The sequence below is a fragment of the Hydra vulgaris genome, chromosome 10 (genome assembly GCF_038396675.1).
Source record: "Hydra vulgaris chromosome 10, alternate assembly HydraT2T_AEP".
In the NCBI taxonomy this organism is placed as follows: domain Eukaryota; kingdom Metazoa; phylum Cnidaria; class Hydrozoa; order Anthoathecata; family Hydridae; genus Hydra; species Hydra vulgaris.
In genome coordinates this window covers 26,407,721-26,424,928 of record NC_088929.1, presented here as the reverse complement: position 1 = coordinate 26,424,928, position 17,208 = coordinate 26,407,721, and the positions used below count along the sequence as shown (strand labels likewise).

The window sequence follows — 17,208 nt, the reverse complement described above, 5'->3', positions numbered from 1 at the left end:
ATATATATATATATATATACATATATATATGTATACATATATATATATATATATATATATATATATATATATACATATATATATATATATATATATATATATATATATATATATATATATTATATATATATATATATGTATATATATATACATATATTAGGGTGTCCCAAAAAAAATCACCGGCAAGCTTTTCCCATTCTCTAAGGTTTAAATAGGCTTAAAATAACACACACAAATTTTTTTGTTCCAGTAAAAGTGATATCTGTAAAATTTCATTTTCCGAAAAAAATGCCAATTTTTTAGAAAAATATCATGTATTTTAAAAATTCTCTTGAAAATATATATTTTCAGTTTAAAAAATTAAATATTTTTGAGTTTTATTGTCAGGTCCTTCTTCAGCTTCTTTCTGTTGTCTCTGGCAACCAGCATGAGGTTCTGTTTCATGTTGTCTGATCTGTAGCCTCCAACAAAGTCCTGGATTAGTAGGATATTCCTTTCAGCGCAGTCATTGACACATTTAATCGACTTCAAAAACCATTTAAATATATCAAATGTCTGACTGGCATCTCCGCTGATCCACTTCTCCACCTCTTCAACAGGGATCTCAGATACCTTGAACAAGATTTTGCTCTAAGAACCTAACAGCTCAGTAAGCTCCATTGACCTGCCAACAACTGGTAGCTTTGGTTTCCCCATATGAGACTGGTCAGGGATATCACACTTGACCAACTTCTCCAAAATTTTCTATTTCACCTCGTCGTCAACACAATCGTCAGCTAGGGACAGAATAACTAACTGCTCTGTTAAATACCAAGCATGTTGCTGCGTGCTGGAAAGAAGGGTTTGTCCAGGTTTTGGATAGTAGTCCCTTATGTCAAACAATGACTTTAAGGCACCCAACTCATTTGAAGTCAACTTGTCCACCATACAGGATTTTAAGAACCAGGGCCCATAACATACCAAAATAAAGAATGCCGCTGTCTTTACCCTCTTTTTTACTTCCTCATTCATCACTTGGGCTATTTTTTCATTCATTTTCAGGGTCAGAAGGTATAGACCATCTGTCATGAATCTTTAGAATAAATTATTATTATTAAATATGTAAGAAAAACTTAAAAATGTACATAACCCTAAACACAAAAATTATTGATAATATACTATAAGTATACCTGGCTTCATGGCAGGCTCCAGGTTGATAAAAATGAAATCCTGGCACATCTCCTCCAAAATAGAAGACAAATAGTTCACAAAGTTTATTGTAGTTCCCCCTGTTAAATGTCTCTATGGTCAGTGCCCTCTTGCCAAACTCCTGGGCCTCCCTTGCAATGTTGTACAAGGATAATCCGACCTGTAGCTCATTCCAATCAAACCTAATGATCTCCTTCATCTTTTTCACCTCCTTCTTGATGCGTGGCCAGATTTTCTGCAGTCTTATGTAGAGTGCTCTCCTTGGCCCTTTTGTTTTCTCACCAGTAAGAGCCTCCATAAATTAAGAGATGTGTAAATCCAACATGTGTAACCTGCATGGAAACCAGAGTAAAGGAATTCCTAGGAGAATGTCATTTGTGTCGACAATATCAGGAGATGTAACACTGATTACAATCCTTTGAACAGTAACAGTAATGTTCAGATTCTCCTCCATCTCTTTGATCTATTTGCCGTCAAAGTGCAGGACAAGCCTCTTTACCTTCAAGGTTTCCATTATATTTTGTCTTATTTGGTCTCCTAGTAATTAAAATAACTTTTTATTTATCACCTATATAATTTAAAATTTATTTATCCTAGTTTTACTTGATTCTCATTATTTTCAATAATTTTATATTCTACTATTTATTCTTACTTAGATCTTCAATCTTCTTGAATCTCTTTCGATCAGCAGAGCTTCTGGAGATGGACAAATCCTCAAGGTTCACGCCTGTTTTATTGCAGATTGCTACAGTGATTGCAGTTTGAGGTCGAATTCCGACCCTGTACTGAGCAGAAGTACAATCCACTAGATCCTGAGAACTGATACTTATCATTATCTACATAAGAAACAGTTATATTTCTAATCTAATTAAATTCAGTTTGATTAAGTTTACTCAAAATTAGTACAACCAACTTTACATTTTATTACAATCTTTTATTTACCTTGCCTTTTACTGTAGAATCAGAACTTTTGAGTAATTCATCGACAGAATCTTCATCTTTGGAAATTACAGCTTCTGACTCGGATGCAGAAGAATCAGCATCAGATTTAATGGAAGCCTCAAGTTCACTTAGAACTAGTTCCCTTGTCTTTTGTCCTTTTTTCATTTCCGTAATCTTCATATTCTTCATTCTCTGTCACCAATCCTATCTGTTTTTAACAGATTTTTCAAATTCTTTGTCTACCTCTGTAGTAATATACATTTTTCTATCTTCATTTTGATCTAAAAAAACTGTGTCTTTTGTCTTGGCTTTCTGGGAATGAAGTCGATCTGATTGGATCTTCTCCTCAAATTTCCCCACAGATATGTCGAGGAGTTTGCAGCTTTCCTTAATGAACTCTTCTTTTATCTTAGTGAATCTACCAATGCTCAATTCCCAGTTTAGATCTCTCAGTTAAATTAGTTTGCAATACTTTATGTGGAGCTTCAGAATTTTATCCCTGATTATACATAAAAAAGTTTATTAATTACATAAATATTGGTTATTTTTTATTTATTTATATTGGTATTCTCCAAAACCAGTCGTGTTCCACACATCCATTACAAGAGAAGTAACACACTTATGGTTGGGATCTTTACAGGATCCACCCTTGCAGATAAGATTTCTGTCTGGAAAACTTTGAGAGCAAGCTTCAATAGGTTTTGCAGATTTAAACTTTAAAGCCTTGGAAGATTTGATTAACTGTATAGATCTGAACACATATCCAATGCTGGGAAGATGGTTCGTGGGCAGCTGGTTTATAGGATACTTGAGAAGAAACAGTAGCTTTCTGGGATTAGTCTTTATCTTCCTCTTATCTCCTCTATTCTTCTCTTTCTTACTATGACGCACAGTGAAAAATTAAGGTCTGTTTTGGATCAAAAATCAATAACTTTTTTGTTACTAAAGATAAAGTGTTGAAATTTTGCAGTATATGAGGCTTCTAGGAAAACATTTTTTATAAAAAAAAATTTAATATAAAAGTCGTTAATAAAAATCAAAAACCTCAAAATTTTTTTTTTTTTTTTTACTTTTAACTAAACATGTTCTTTTTAATTTTAATAAAAAACTTTAAAAGTATTAGAAACTACAAAAAATGCTTATTTATTAGGAAAAAATACTAAAATTAAATTTATGTAATAAAAATGCATTAATACGAGCTATTGGCTAATCTCTAGACAAAAAAAAAGAAACGTACTTTTTAAACTTTTAGACAAACATTTTCCTTATATTTGGTTTAATTGCTTTACTAATTTGATTTTTTAACAGTTGCGTGTAAGTAATTAATTTGCATATATTTAAATATTTACATGATTACATGACACTTATTTTCAAGAGTTTATAAAATGAGTTTTTATGGAATAAATTATAAGTCGACTTTCAAAAGTTGCTAAGTATCTTCATTGAGTTCTTGGACATTTTTTTTTTTTGTACGGGTTACTTTTTCTAATGCTTGTGATGTAGGGATCGGAAGCGTACAGAAGAGTATGAAATACGTCCTCATTTGTAGCTTATCTAGAACATTTTCTGGCATGATGAAGGCGAAAATTTTTTTAAATCTTTATTACGGGATTCTTGCGCATCTTCTGAAAGTTTACCAATAGGCAGTACTGCAAAATTTTTTATATTTTCTCCATGAAGTAAAGTTTTGTGTACTGAAGACGGCATAAAGTACCAGCTATAATTACTCACACAAATGTGGGCAGTTTCTGTAGCATATGTCCCAAAACTTTCAGCATTTATCATAACACCTGAGTAGAGAACTTGTAGAATTATGTAAAGTGGCTTAATCAAATTTTCATTTACTCCGGTAATTTCAGAAGTGCAGCTTGCATTGTAAGAAAATCTCCTAGCAATATTACCATCATTGGTATTACCACATACTTGTTTTGTTTTGTCGACGAAACTTTGTTATTTATTGCATGATGAGGTTTTTTAACATAAACCTCATTATGCAATAAATAACAAAGTTTCTGTTTTTCTTCAACAGATTGAAAAATATTAGTCAAAAAATGTTTCTTATTTAATTTAGAAATTTTTGTCAAAGTTCTTATAGAAGGCAATTGATGATCTGTTCGCAATTGGTTATACAAACTTCTGGATGTAGTAAAATACTGAAAAGATCCAATAACAACCTCCTTAGAATAAATCTTACTACCAACACACTGTGTACCCATAGAAGCTAAATGTTCCTGAATTACAATTTCTACACAAAACTTCTTCTAATATAGACGAAATATGTAATACCATTTTCATACACCGAATCCAGGCATGTAATGTCGACAGTCCATATTTATACGAACTTTCATTTTCAGGCCTAGCAGACACTTTAGTCAAATCATTCAACTGTCGTGGAGTAGCTCCATATATTGTACATGTAGACGCAGAAGGCGTACCCGTTAATACCTGAGCCACTTTTTCATCTATCATTGTCAAAAAAAGTTCACTTGTATTCCTTTACAACTTTTGTTAATTATAGATGGCCGTAAAGAGTATATTTGGCTTTTTATTTCATCTACAACAACTCTAGTTTTCTCCACAACCCTAATTATTACACAAAATTAATTGTTTAAAATTTATTAATGTACACGGAATCTATAGTCAAAATTCTATCTACAGTGTGATCTAATAAATCTTGCATTTACATAAATTTTGCATATGTGTTCGTAAGCAGTGTTCACAAATTGCTGATAAAATTTTCACCACAAAATGCAAAAATAATTGAATGCATGTCCATTAAAATTAATTCTCAATAAAAATTGGAAAAAAAAAACTTTTGTTATAAACAGATAGTCTGAAACCAAGATAAAAACCGATTTTCTGTTTTCTAACTTTTATTACTTTTTTATCTATAACTTTATAAACCGCACGTATCCACACCTGATTTTTATTCATTTTTATAGACACCTAAGCTACTAATTAATTATAATAATAAAGCGTCGGGAAGCGTCAGGAACTGCCAAAATTTTCGGCGAACTTTAAGAATTTTTTTTTTTCTTACTTTATAGTTCAATTAAATATTTGTAAACAAAACCATATAATTAAAAAAATGATGCTTTCAAAAATATATAATACTTTATACTTATTCATAAAAAGTTTTAAAGAAAATAACTTTTACAGTTATGAAGCAAATAAGTTTAAATTGAAAATTTTTAAAAATATGAAACGGTAGGGCTTCAAAAATGATCTTTTTACATAAAACTATGTAAAATTCCTACATTATATTAAAGAATGACTATGAAACTATTTAAAAAAATAAAATATAAATTTCAGTAGTGAAACTGAAATTTGAACAAAAAACATTTATGGCATGATTTTGTAGTACTATTATCCACTGTGAAGCGCCTATCTTTGTCTAATTAAACTAATGCCCAGTGAAAAAGCGCACATGGGATACGCGTGGATTTTTTCCACATGTAACCCATGTGGGGATTATTATTTTGTCCCATGTGGGTTTCATATGATAAATCCCACATGGATTCCATATGGTAAATCCCATATGGGATACGCGTGGGTTTTTACCATATGTAACCCATATGGGGATTATTATTTTGTCCCATGTGGGTTTCATATGGTAAATCCCACATGGGTTTTATGTGGTAAATCCTACATGGGATATAGGTGGAAAATACTACATGTTATAGATCTTAAATGCCACATATTTTAATCCAAATGGTATAAAAGTAGTCAATACTAGACAAATGAAAGTCCGAATGCTTCTATGATAATTTTTAAAATTCTTTTAATTTAAAAATTACTTAAATAGTAATTTAAAATTAATCATCGAAGCTTTCAGAGAGGCTTAACTTAATCTGGTATTTGCTACTTTATCCCATTTGGTATTCAAAACGTGTAGCATTTTTGATCTTTTACATGTGATGTTTTCCACCTATAACCTATGTGGGATTTACCTTAAACTATTATGACGAAATTTTATAAAATTAAAAAACGTGTTGCAAAATGAATTTATTTTAAAATAAATGCTATTAATCAATACATCCAAAACGAATATTAAAAATATTATTTTTTCTTTTGCGATTTACACGCCGTTTTTTGTCAATTGAATTAATTAAATCGCTTCGGCTTGTATAATACCAAGGTTTTTGGTATCTTCTAACTTTCTTCAAACATTTTCTAAAAAAAATAATATATAAATACAAATATATATATATATAAAGAGAGAGAGAGAGAGAGAGAGAGAGAGAGGAGAGAGAGAGAGAGAGAGAGAGAGAGAGAGGAGAGAGAGGAGAGAGGAGAGAGAGAGAGAGAGAGAGAGAGAGAGAAGAGAGAGACGAGAGAGCAATTTTAATTATTAGCCAGTTTGAAGTCATTAATGACTACAATATTTCACAAATAATTATTTCCTAATTTATTACTTACAATGACTAACGTATTATGCGTAATTAAACACATATTATGCGTAATGAGCTTGAACCCCTGAGGAGAATCCTGAAAAAAAGTGATCAATAAGGATAAGTAGTTAAACAAAAAAACAAAAACAAAAATGTAAAAACCTACTTTTTCAATGATGTAGACTTCTATAATCACAGGCCTTGACATCGCGCAAAATGCCGTAAAAACTGAAGGCCGATTAAACTTTCACTTTTACTTATATTGATATATTTTTATATTAGGTAGGGTGTAATGGCAGTCTATGTTTTCTAATAATAATCTCTAGAAAAGACGGAAATATAAAAAGAAAACCAAAAAATTGTTAAAAGATAATCATATTTTTCGTATTTCAAATTTCATTAAGAATATTTATGTAATATTAAATAGTATCAATAACAAGCAGAACCATAACAAAGTATATATCTATATATTAAAAAGATAACTGTATTTTTAATTTTTTTTGCTAAAATTGGTAACAATAAAAATCACCAACAATAAAAAACACCAACAAAAGTTGATTCAAGCAAAAAAAAAGTTTTATCAATATATCTCAACAGGGTTAAAGTCCTTATACTTGGCAACTTGTAGTCAATACACAAACAATCATATAAACTTCGTCGCATAGCAAAATACTCATATGCTCTACATATAATATCTGAAGTATATAAAACTTTACCAACATTAACTTTTCTCATAGCATTAAGGTGTTCGAATAGAATATTTGACTGAAGCGAACTTTCTTTATTTTTCAAAAATCTAACTGCTTCTAATAAAGCTGATTTTGTTTTAATTAACTTTAATTTGTTTACAGCTAAATATGAAATATTACAAATTGTGCCATTATGGTTAGCTACAAATGAATAATCATTGAAAATTACTAAAATAAATAATGGAACACCAAGTTTGTACAATTTTGATTGTATGTGCAAACTTTTTTTATTAAGCTGGAAAACAATAACATCGTTATTATCACTTAACAAAGATTGAATATCGTCAAATATAAGTTCATCCTCTTTTAGAAAATCATTTAACTCATCTGGTAAAATGTTTCGAAAACCGCTTAAAGTTACATTTTTACTAACTTTACTTGCTGGTGTGGCAAAACAACTAGGCGGAATATTTTAAAAACAGATGGTGGGTTTAAAGGTCGTTGCTTCCCATATTTGCTTTCAAAAGGTGCTTCATTTGGCCAATGCAGTTGACATAATGCTGTATAGTCAGTAACAATAAAACCAGTTCTTGGGATAGCTTCACTACATCTTTTTCTCTCCTCTAGATTCTTCGGGAATTTATAAATTGATATTTTTGTCGTAGTTGAGTATTGATATTTTTGTTGTAGTGTAATTGATATTGTAGTTGTATAAATTGATATTTTTGTTGTAGTTGAGATAGTTCGACTTGCAAAGAGATACACAGCATTTTAAAGGCATTTTTAAGGCATTTTAATTATTAAAAAAACTTATCGTTAGTTTGACAATATTATTACCTTACAATGTTAACGCCTTGAACCTTTCAACATTATCGTCTTGATGTTGGGCTATCTAATTTATAAACTAATCACATTTTAAAGATTTATTAAAAAAGCGCGAACACAAACTTTCGTCTAATGTTAAAAGATGAAAATATAAACACAGTATTAGGAATTGGCCTTCAGTTTAACAACTTTGTTGCGCGATGTCAAGGCTTGTTATTATAGAAGGCCGCGGTCACACATAATATAATATTCTGAAACTAATAAACAAACATCTAAATTTCTATAAGTAAATTTATTCTTTGATCATTGCCTTCATATCCTATCTTATTTTCATATCATAATCTATTATGGAATTATTTATATAACATATCACAACAATATTATTAAATTTGTGATGTTCAAATATCATATGAACATTCTCTAACATGTTCATATGATATTTGAATATAGTTCTTGAGTATATTATCTGCAAACAATTGACTGTTGCAAGTTCTAATGTTGTCAAAAACCAAGCATGCATGCATGGGACACTGCAATGTCCCACAAAGAAATGCAGGTTTGAAAGTCAAATTTTTTTTATTAAAAAAAAAAAATTAAAATAGGGGGGAGATAGGGAGGTTTCTGTAACTTTTTTTAGGTTCCAAAACTTTTAACTTTATATATAATAAGTTCATAAAACTTAAGGGACTAAAGAAGTACATTGAGGAACAAAAACAGGATATTTACAGAAACCTTTAATCTGGAGTACCACAGTGTAATTGGGAATAAAGTCTCTGGGTCCAGTATTTAAAGTAATATGATCTAAAGTATTATATAAATTAAATAAAATGCTTTAAAATGCATGCAGTTATACATATAACTCCTGATAGTTAACTATATGTATAACTAGTTATACATAAAATTTATTATACAAACTTATTTTTTAAGGTTATGCTTGAACAATTTAGATCCAATTAATTCAAATTCAAGATTTAGTTCAAGTTCAAGTTATTTGTTCATTGTTTTTTTACTATTTTAAATTTATTTGTTCAAATTTGTTAACTAGTACTAATTCTTACCACAGTAAGAATATTCATCATTGTTGAACGTGATTTTATTAGTAAATTAATTTTACTTTCAACATATTTTGACAACACCCTTTACATTTTAAATGATGACAGCTTTACTTTTCTATTAATGTTAAATTTATTACGTTTCAATAACTCAGATTGAATTTTAACTGAATTATTGTAAGCTTTGTAAGGGTTTGTTGTATATCAAATGGTGTTGTAAATAAAGTAAAAATAATATATATATATATATATATATATATATATATATATATATATATATATATATATATATATATATAGTATTTAGGCTATGAGATCATCCATAAATGATGCCAATAGATAGAGGGGCAGTGTGAGTTTAACAATAATTGACAATGGGGAGGGGATGTTGAGACCAAAATAATGTCAATTAAAAAATTGAATTAAAAAAAAAAGTAAAATATTTTATTTAAAAAAAAAGTAAAACAATTTATGCTAGCTATGAGCAGGTTTTAGAGGTATTTACACCAACAATGTGGTCTAAAAACTTCTTGCTTTTGTTGCTTAAAACTGTAGAGGATCATAGGAAAAACAATTTAAATTCAGAAATTAGCTTGCTTATCTGAAAAAACAATTTATGTTTTTTTTTTTTACTTTTAGTACTGTTGAGAATAAATGTATAATTGAACCAGAAAAAAATTGATGGTATATGCATTTTTTATATTATATTAACAATTCAGATATATCATCATAATACGATAACAAAAACTGACATCATTTTCAATGGGAGATGGCAAAAAATTGACTGAGTTTGATAAAGGGTGAAGTTGTTCAATAAACCGGGTCATCATCTGACATCATTATGCATAGATAACCCTACAATTTAAGTAAAATAAGTAATCAATTTGCCTCTTTAGAAAGTGTAAGAAAAAAGCATTGTTATGCTGAGAACCTACCTATTGAGCAAGCTTTGACCACCTATTTTATAAATTTGAGAGACAGAAGTGGAAGTGCGAATCGCAAAAGAACTAATAACAATGCTCTAAATTAATTTTAACTTTGTAGACTAGCATTAATATAGTATTTAGTAATAATACATGATTTTTATAATTTGTATTTATTTCCATTAATCATCAGTTGTCAGTCTCCATTTTATAGAATGAATTAAAAAACTATTTTTTTATAGTATTACATATATTTTTATAGTATTTTATAGTAATAATAATACATAAATACTAGTTTCCTAATGCTGTTATCATCACAATGTTAATGGTATTCGTTTTAAAGTGAAATTTTGTATCAATTTTATTGTTTTAATGTTATATTTATATATATATATATATATATATATATATATATATATATATATATATATATATATATATATATATATATATATATATATATATATATATATATATTATTTTTACTTTATTTACAACACCATTTGATATACAACAAAACCCTACAAAGCTTACAATAATTCAGTTAAGATTTAATTTGAGTTATTGAAACGTAATAAATTTAACATCAATAGAAAAGTAAAGCTGTCATCATTTAAAATATAAAGGGTGTTGTCAAAATATGTTGAAAATAAAATTAAGTTACTAATAAAATCACGTTCAACAATGATAAACATTCTTACTGTAGTAAAATATAGTACTAACTGATAAATTTGAACAAATAAATGTAAAACTAACAAAAACAATGAATAAATAAGAACATTAACTTGAACTTTAACTAAACCTTGAATTTGAATTAATTGGTACTAATTTGTTCAAGCATAACCTTAAAAAATAAGTTTATGTATATCTTATATATTAATAATAATTATATGTATAACTAGTTATACATATAGTTAACTATCAGGAGTTATATGTATAACTATATGCATTTTAAAGCATATTATTTTATTTAAACATTACTTAGATCATATTACTTTGAAAACTGGACCCAGAGGCTTTATTCTCAATAACACTGTGGTACTCCAGATTAAAAATTGAAAAGTTTCTGTAAATATCCTGTTTTTGTTCCTCAATGTAGTTCGTAAGTCCCTTTAGTCTTAAGGACCTTATTATATCTAAAGTTAAAAGTTTTGGAGCATAAAAAAAGTTACAGAAACCCATCTCCATCCTATTTTTTTCTTTTTTTAATAAAGAAAATTGGGAATTCTTTGACTTTCAAACCTGCATTTCTTTGTGGGACACTGCAGTGTCCCATGCATCCAAGATTGGTTTTTGACAACATTTCAACTTGCATCAGTTGTTTGCAAATAATTTACTCAAGATCTATATTCAAATAACTATTATATTATCCTAATAATAAGTCTATTTGCACAAATCTCAATCTTATTTCTATAAAGAAAGATAAAAATTATTCGTGGCACTTACATGCTTGCTTGCCATTCTCTTTATTAATATAAAGTATTTTCACACAATATAAACGTAACGCAATGCAATGTCGATTTAAAATTTTTTTTTAGTTTCCAGCTTTTAAATTAAATCCCATGCAAATCCCACAGGAAACCCACGTGGGATTTCCCATGTGTGTAAATACCATATGTTTCCCACATGTAACCCATGTGGGATTACCCACATGGGTTTAAGGTGACAAATTTCCATACGGATACCACATGGGAAAATCCGTCCCACATAAATCCCATCAATCCCACACGGAACCCATGCGGAACCCATGTGGGACGCGGTTTTATTTTTCACTGGGTGTTAACTCCGGTTTAACTAAAAATGAACAATAATGTTATTTGTTAATATAATCATCTCTGACTCATTAAAAACCAATTATTATATTATTTCTCAATATAATCTTCATTTACCCAGTTCAATTTACCTCACTCACTTTAACATGACAAAACAAATGCATATAAGGAAGACGATATACTAGCCGCTTTAACTGATAAAAAAGAAAGAAAAACATCACTGAGAAAAGCTGCATTCAAGCATTGCGTTCCAGTCTCAACGCTCAAAGATCAAAAAAATAACAACAACAGAGGCTTCAATAGCTCAGGTACAACAACGGTACTCTCAATTGAAACAAAAAGATTTACGGTGCATGCGTTCCAAATACTTGGTGACTGGGGTTATTGTTTGCCCCAAATGAAATCCTAGAATTTGTATGTGGCTACCTTATTCGCTAAGATGATTTGCACTTATTCAAAAATAGCAAGCCTGGTAAAGACTGGTTTGATGCCTTTGTGAAGAGATGGTCATAAGAAGATTCAATAAGAAAAGCGGGTAACTTAGCATTTAAAAGAGACGGTTCTTGTACGCCAGAAATAATTGATTGTTATTTTTAATGCTCTGCCAAGCAATTTCAACAGACTGGTATAACTTTTGGGTCGCATATTTAGAACTGCGATGAAACAGGTTTTTCGGATGATCATGGCAAAGCAACCACAGTGTGTCGAAAAGGAACAAGACGTGCATTTAACTTTCTGGCAACAATGAAAAATTTCATTATCCCAGCTTACATTGACAGACGGGTACCGTATGGTTTTTATCTGTGCTAACGGGAACGGGATTTTAACGGTTAATTGTTTTGGTTTCCGGACGGGCCCCATATGGTTAAAAAATTATGCAAATTTGCTTGATTGGGTTTACAGTAGTCTCTTGCTTAATTGCACACCCAATTAGTTGCGCATCCCAGTTAATTGCGCGTTTAGGCCCAAAATATTTTTATTTCAATTTTTTACTGAGTTTTTTGTTTAAAGTGTTATTAGATCAGAAAACGTAACTATTATTTTCCTGTGTTAAGTTAAAAACTAGTTTTATCATAAATATTTTGAGATAATGATTTTATCAGAATGTAAATAGATAAATAATTTGAATTCGAATCGAAGTAATTGATAAATCTTGTTTTAAACAGATAATAATAAGTTTTAACGATTTATCAACCAAGTCTCATTGAAAAAACTTTAATAAAAAAATTCATTTTAAATTTAGTCGTCTATTTACAGTTCTCTTATGACAACTTTTTTATCCTTAATTCTTGTGGCTAAAGACAAAGGAAAAGGATTATCAGGAGATCAACGAGTCGAAGATTGTTTGTCTTTGGAAGAAAATAATGATAATGCAGTTGCTATGGATAACAATTCTGATGAAGAAGAAGCTAATAATGATGAGATAGACGATGGTACAGGCTTCTTAGGTATTGAATTTATACATTTATCTCTGAACGATATTGCCAAGCATTTAAAATATCAAAAAGCTAAACTTCTTACCATTTTCTTATTTGCGCACTTCTAGTTAATTGCGCACCGCAGTGCCTGTTTCAATTTGCGCAATTAAGCAAGAGACTACTGTAATCTGGTTTTTATCAGGGCCGAAGGATCTGGGGATTTGACGGGTTTCCTAAAAGGTTTAATCTGATAATGAAAAAAATCATAACAAAACTTACTCGACGGTTGCCATTTACAATTTGTATTGTGCGTGAAATAAATTTAAAAATTTAACTTTTATGTATTATATTTTGTGTATGCATTATATTTACATTGTAATTAATAAGAATTATTTTTTTCGATGTATTTTTTCACTGCGAGACTCCATTAAAAAGACGTTGTTTTAAAATTTCATTTATTACCATTATAAAAGAATATTTTTATATTTTTTAAAAATAATTTACAAGTTTAACACATATGTTTAACTTATGCCCCTGTTACTGTTAAACATGAAGTAACTATTCCATTGAGGCACTGTTTGCATTTTTAAAATGATCAAAATAAAAAGTTTTGTTTCTGCTAGTGATAGTAATAAGTGCTTTGAGTTTAATCAAATCTTTGGTTTAGTCAAAAACATTTATAAAGAGCAAACAGGCGAATGTTGTGATATATAGGTTATATTTAGGGAATTTAAAACTTTTAAATCGTTTTTACAGATCAACTCTTTTCCATTGATTTTTCAATATTTTATGCAAGCAAAATGACTGATGTTAACGAAATTTATCCACCGTGAGATATAAATATTAAGTGCTTACATATAAATGCAAAAAATTGCTTTATTGTTATGCATCTACCTCATTTTTTAGTCATTATTATTTTCTGACTTTGATTTAAAATTGTACGCTTGTAATATTAACAACAATATCATAATATACGTAATATTATTATGTATAAGCAATATATTATATGTAATATATTATATATTACAATTATTATATATAATATAATATATATAGTTATATATTAACTTATGTGTAAGTTATTATTATTAATAATAACTATACTTACAATACTTATACTTATAAATACTTATAATACTTAACCTATGTTTACAATACTGATAAAAATTTTATTGATATGAACTTTTGCATTCAAACTTTAATAATAAAACTTTAATTTAACTTGATAACTTTAAAATAAATAACAATAACTAAAAAAAGTTATTATATAGATCATGACCATATGCTTATTTATTATAACTGAGTTATAGTAAGTTGAACACTGTATTTGTTTTCTATAACTTAATTTTAAAATGTTGGGATAAAAGTATTAAGTTCCAGGTCATTGGTCTTATATGATATGTATCTTATACATATCTTGTAATTTGAAGTATGTTTAAGAATATTTCTGCACTATGAATGTTAACAATATTTGCATACTGATATGAGTAAAAGTGACTTCAACAACCAGAATGTATTTTTAATAAATATTAGTAATGACAGGTTAGTAAATATAGTTATAGTAATAAAGGTAATAATTTTTATTTATTGGAATTAGTGAGAGACTTATGTATGATAGAATTGCATGAATTTTTTGGGACAAATATAATGATTGAAGTAAATATTACCTTTGTTTATTACCACGATTAGATTAACGTATGAAAATATCTTTATCTAAAGAATATTCTGCAAAAGTCAATATTTTCGTAAGTATTAAATATTATAAAAAAAAAAGTTAAAAAAAAACATGTATATACAAATAAGTATTCAAGTATAAAAAAAAACACATGTATTATGATAAAGTATATACATCACATTAACTATGTTGAATTTAAAGTAGAGGTTGCAGCTGATGAAGTCAGTTTAGTAAGTGTGATAGCTGATAGTAAAAAAGAATAATACTCCATAAATATTTTATATAAAAAAAACATGAATGAAAATTCAATGAAAATCTAAAATAGTGACAAAATTTAAACATACCTGTAAAAAATTTTAAACAAAAGTTGCCAAAAGTTTTTGCTGTTTATAAATGTTGCTGTCAGAGCCTAGGCCTAGTACTCAAAATGGATTTTCAGAGATTTGTTTAAAAAGTGGTGCCCAAAAACCTAATTCTATTTTTGATTATCTACATAATTTTTGGTAGAGTTCAAAACTCTTCCAAAAGATATCTATTAAAACATTGAGTATGAAATCAATCTTGCTGTTATCATATGTGATGCACTAGCTAGAGCATTTGTTAAGTGTATTAGGGGCACAATGGTTATAACCGATATAAGCGTTGTGTTCAGAAAGGAGAGTAGTGTGGCAAGATAATACTCCCACATATTTCATCAACTTTAAGCACTGATTCAGAGTTTTGTCATTGAAAATTTTCTGAATATCTTAATGGTGTGTCAAATGGAATTAAATTTTGACATGGTGACAAAGTCACCATGTCAAAATGGTTAAAAAGGTTTTAAAAACAGACGAATCCTGTGACGAATAGGTTATGTTTAAGGAATATGCAGCTTTTTAGTTGTTATATATATATATATATATATATATATATATATATATATATATATATATATATATATATATATATATATATATATAAATATATATATATATATATATTTATATATATATATATATATATATATATATATATATATATATATATATATATATATATATATATATAAGTGTAAACTATGTTATTGTATTTTAAATTAAAGTAAATTAAATTTTTATGAATATATATATATATATTATATATATATATATATATATATATATATATATTAGTAGAAAATCACTTAACAAAAATTTTTTGCATTTAGCACTGTGTTTCACCAACAAAGATTCATCAGAAATGAAGAAAAAAAAGCATTTCTGATGAATCTTTGTTGATGAAACACAGTGTTAAATGCAAAAAATTTTTGTTAAGTGATTTTCTACAAATATAATATATAATTGCTCTGTTCTTTTAAGCACATTGAGCACTCTATTGTGTAGAAAACTTTCTAAAGTTGTTTAAATATATATATATATATATATATATATATATATATATATATATATAATATAAATATATATATATATATATATATATATCAGTAAATGACTTTCTGTAGTATGTATGATCTGAAAACTCTGCTCTGTAAACCAGATGCTTTATTTGGGTATAGGGAACAAGGTTATAATTAAAATAGCCTGCAATAGCTGAAAAATGCTTAAAATCCAATCTTTTTATTTGGTAGACAGAAAAAGGATTTCTCTTTTGAATATTAGCAATTGCTCTGATTAAACCAAGTGGACTAAATATTTCCAGAGGAGCTAGTGCTCTATCAATTTGACTATGCATATTGTCAACCTGTTGTATACTAGAATGCCCTGATTCACAGAACTTTTGCTCTATTACCCTGATTTTTAGGTAACGTATCAAAAACTCACGTAAGGCAATGGGCATGTGACTATTTCTATTTTGAGGCACGCAGGAATCAATCCATAATATGAGTTTATTAACATCTGGGTGATCAGCAATAACCTTCTCTAGCAAGCATGTTACACTACTTGCAAGGTCATTTCCTGCACGACCTGAAATGCCTTTAAGCCAAAGCATACAATAACCTTTTTTATTTAGGGAGCAATGCCCAGTTAAAATATAAGCTGAGAGTTTACGTTTGTAAAAAAATGCTCCTATGTTTGATTTTGGTAAACTTATTACACTTTCAAGGTCAATGCATACTACAGCTACATTTTTATCCTTAAGTTTGCGGTCTTTTTCACTGCTCAATTTTCATTCTTCAACATTACATGTTTCGAAAATTTTTGGGTTTGCTCCTCAGTTGGATTTACTACATTATGGTATTCATAACATGTATCACATAAATCAGTTTTTGGCTTTTGAAATTCGATGTTAAAGTCATACTCGAATATGAATCTATACATATGCTTCTTAACAGGGGCAATATTCTTTTCTTTGCA

At 28.4% G+C, this 17,208-nt stretch overlaps 1 long non-coding RNA gene across 1 annotated transcript; it reads right to left on the bottom strand.

The window, feature by feature from the left end:
* Window positions 1-6,120: 6,120 nt before the first annotated feature.
* LOC136085871 (uncharacterized) lies at window positions 6,121-11,748 on the bottom strand. Its single transcript, XR_010641233.1, has 3 exons — window positions 11,457-11,748; window positions 6,550-6,618; window positions 6,121-6,303 (listed from the first exon to the last, which is right to left on the bottom strand). It is a non-coding gene; the product is annotated as an uncharacterized LOC136085871 (long non-coding RNA).
* Between the last annotated feature and the right edge of the window lie 5,460 nt (window positions 11,749-17,208).